Here is a 4,079-nt window from a genome sequence, read left to right as displayed (position 1 = left end):
TTTTCAGCGGAGCTTGCCGTTGCAGTCTGCAGAACAATCATTCAGTCTGTTCGACTGCTCACGGGAAAGGTAGCATTGTGAAACACTGCAGAAACGAACGACTTCCTCACTTTTGCTCCGACTGACCATACTTCGTGAAATTTTCGCAGATCCTCAGTTAAGAATTTTTGCTGCTGCAAGTTACCTCAGAAACCCTGTTAACTCGTAATGTATTGAGTGAATCGCAAACAGAAAACATTTAACACGGAACACAAACAAAACTGGCATACCTAATGCATGTTCAGACACAGCGAAGCATGAATGCTAAATGTGAGACAGTCCGAGGGCATGAGGCATAAAGTAATCTCGCAACCAACAACAGGGCAATTCCAAACTACTCTTTCAAACATACTGAAGCCTTAGTGCACCACCACTTCCCAGACAATGCTGAAAAGAGAGAAAGAACGAATATCATAAGTATGGGTCATAAAAAAGTGAATTTCAACAAACGCAGTCTCGATGAGATTACCTTTCCCTTCTGATGTCTCCAGGACGGAAACGATGGAAATGGGAGGAACATATTCATTGGAACGATTTTCCCATTCGCCAGAAAGCCAAATAACGATGAATCGACTCACCGCAGAACTCTGTTTCACAACAGCGATGAAATAACAGTCTCCATTCGGTTCCAGTTAAAACTCAACTTGCCTGCAATGTAAAGCGAGAGTGGAAGCGATTACCATCACGACAGCAGAGAAACGTTGCAATAGTCAGCACGTTTCCATACCACAGTCACATCCCCGGGGGCATCTATGTAGCGGGGATCGAAGCAGCATTTTAACAGTGCTGCGGCAATGGAGTTGATCAGCTGAAATAGCAGTGATGGGATTGGAACACACGCCCCTTTCAGGACTGGAACCTGGATCCAGCACGTTAGACCGCTCGGCTTGTAAAAGGCTGCAATTGAAGAACAAAGCAGTTTCCGCCCAGTTTCGAACTGGGGACCTTGCGCGTATAAGGCGAACGTGATGACCACTACACTACAGAAACAAGCCACAGCCGTCCACGCTGCGGCTCTGTGGCACCCAGCACTGAAAGATGAAGACATTCTCCGTTTCACCTTTCTTTTTCCAACAGCTCGTTGTTATCCAGGGTAATTGACATCTTGAAAACACTGCAGAAACGAACGACTTCCTTACTTTTGCTCCGACTGAACATACTTCGTGAAATTTGCCCCGATCCTCAGTTGAGGATCCTCCATGGTCCCTCTCCGACTCGAACAGCTGTTGGGATGTTCCCGGCTACAATGTCAATTTCGCAGCAGATAATGAAAGCCCATCAATCCGGACAAAAATCAATAGTAAGCTGAGTCTATCTTCTCAGACTCTTTTCAGCGACTAATGTATCTGTGACTGCGTGAGAATATATGTTCGGTTATGATTTGGTCAAATAACCATGAGCTGCTTGACATTACTTCAATTTCGATTCTTGCTTTGCTGAATGATTTCACCCATTGCTCGAAACAGGACAACTTTCACGTTTACACGGAACACGAAACACACCGAACTACAGGGAAAATGCACAAAGCTGAGCAGGCCGTGTTCCACATCATACCGTGCAGCATAGTTTCAGTAACTGTTTCTGTTCGAGATGCCACTTTCCTTGCCTTTTACCTTAACCGTGCAATTTACTGCAGAGATGTTCACACCTGGACTTGAGCCACATGGATATCAACTGAGTTGGAAACCTGTGTGGGAATCGACAAGAAGCGACTCAATAAATTTTGCTAAACTCCATGGTGCTTTTTAGAAATGCAGTTTGTGTCCAAGTAAATCGAAAAGGCAGTTTCTGAACATAGTGACAGAAGTTACTGCTCACCCCACCCCCACTCCGGAAGTGGTGCTAACTGCACTTGATTGCTTTTTGTTCTCGATGTGAAGAGCTCTCACGAATGAGTCACCTTCACGTCTCTTGTTGCTGAGAGACTCACAAAGAAAGAATTTCACCAGAGCTGCAACTGCCTCACTTTCCCACTCGATCTCCCCGTTTACATTTTCCTGCTCGTCAGTGATTTAAAGAAAACCAAAAGGATACGATGTTATTCTGTAGCCTCTCTGTCGATTCCTCCGTTTCAGTTACAACACGGCTTAGATCTCGTGACGCACCTTAATACTAGCGACGTTATGAAAGCACAAGTCCAAATGTTCCTCTGAGAGTGTAATTTCTTTCATTGCTTTTGCTGATTGAATGCATCGCTTGAACTGGTAGTGTGGCCGAGCGGTCTAAGGCGCTACATCCTGGTTCCAATTTCGCAAGGGGCGTGGGTTCGAATCTTGCCACTGCAATTTCTGCTGATCAACTCCCCTGCCGTGTCCTTGTGTAACAAAAATTAAATTGGTTAGCCCCCAGGAGAATTGCCTGTGGTGTGAGAACGTGCTGAATATTGTGAAGGTTCTCTGCTGTTATAATGGTGTTCGCCTTCCGTGCAGAAAATCGCAAACAGTGCAACTGTTGCTTGACGCTCCAAGCAAGTTGAGACTGTTATTTCGTCGCTGTTGTGAAACAAAGTCCGGTGTTGAGTCGATTCATCGTTATTTGGCTTTATGGCGAATGGAAAAATCGTTCTAATGCATATCTTATTGAACTTCTCCCATTTCCTTCATTTCCATCCTAGAGACATCGGAAGGTAAAGGTATGTAAAGGTAAAGGTAATCGAGGCTGTGTTTGATGAAATTCACTTTTTTATGGCCCCTACTTATTATATTCTTTCTTTCTCTCTTTTCAGCATTGTCTTGGAAATGGTGGTGCACTAAGGCTGCAGTATGTTTGAAAGAATAGTTTGGAATTGCCCTGTTGTTAGTTGTGAGATTATTTTATGCCTCACGACAATGGGAGAAATGCAATAACATATGACATCGAAATTCTTGGGAACGATTTTCCCATTGTCCAGAAAACCAAACAACGAGGAATCGAGTCACCGCAGGACTTTGTTTCACAACAGCGATGAAATAAAAGTCTCCATTCGGTTCCAGTAAAAACTCAACTTGCCTGGAAAACAAAGCAACATTCGAGCTGCTTGCTATTTTCTGCGCGGGAGGAGAACGTGATCATGACAGCACAGACACTTTAAATATTCAGCACATTCCCACACCGCAGTTGTGTTTTGAACATCAATACAGTGGGGATCGAAACAGCATATTAACAAAATGTTGGAGTTGATCAGCATAAATGGCAGTATTTTCTTTCAGCTGAAATAAATTCGGAACGAATTTGCATATATAATTAATCGTTCCAATGAGATATATCTAATGCACTTCCGATTATTACAATTAACAGTGTGACTTTCAGTTCACTTAATAAAATGAAATGAACAAAAAAGCTTTTCTTGTGGTTTAACGTAATTCAGTTAAGCCATATGAGAAGGGCTATTGAACCACAACATCGCATTTATATCACTCGCCATAGCTACTTCGTCATGTGAGAGAGAATGTCATTGAAGAGATTATGAGTGAAGGCAAAATGTGGGTGTGAATATGACGGGGAATTATTGGTCACAGTTTCATTCTGAGCATGGCTATTTCTTGGATTTTGCTGTAATTCTGGTGAAAGCAGAAACACAATGGTTTGGATTCAATTTAGCTCAAGACATTTCTGAACCACGACTTTCACCACATGTTACCTTGATGAGTTCACATATCACCCATTTCCAAAACGTGCTGAGGAGACCGAGAGATTACGGTGATGGATTATTATACCACCGTGCTCCGCATTCACGGGTTCGAGTCACATTTTGTTTGCTAATTCCACAAACCACTGCTGCATTTTTACATTGCATCTCACACCTCTGGTATGCACTGGATCGAGAATTTTGTTCTTGCGCTTCACTGTACGGGAGATTCACGAATAATCAACACCACATAAAAGTTGAAATAAAAAAATGAGAGCAGATGTTCTATTCGGTTGTAAACTAAATTGGTGTAATTAGAGGGAACACATTTTTTTCTTTATGCACCTCTTTCCATCTTGTCTTTCTATGAATTTACATCGACAGAAAGAGAAATAACTAACAAGTGATCTGGAGCACAAGTTTATCCAATGGG

At 42.7% G+C, this 4,079-nt stretch overlaps 1 non-coding gene across 1 annotated transcript; it reads right to left on the bottom strand.

Annotated features, from left to right (window-relative positions):
- Positions 1-956: 956 nt before the first annotated feature.
- trnai-uau (transfer RNA isoleucine (anticodon UAU)) lies at positions 957-1,029 on the bottom strand. Its single transcript has one exon. It is a non-coding gene; the product is annotated as a tRNA-Ile (tRNA).
- Positions 1,030-4,079: the final 3,050 nt, after the last annotated feature.

Source organism: Hemiscyllium ocellatum, chromosome 33, assembly GCF_020745735.1.
Source record: "Hemiscyllium ocellatum isolate sHemOce1 chromosome 33, sHemOce1.pat.X.cur, whole genome shotgun sequence".
NCBI classification, from domain to species: domain Eukaryota; kingdom Metazoa; phylum Chordata; class Chondrichthyes; order Orectolobiformes; family Hemiscylliidae; genus Hemiscyllium; species Hemiscyllium ocellatum.
Note: the sequence above shows the minus strand (reverse complement) of the source record. Positions and strands in the feature narration are given on the sequence as shown.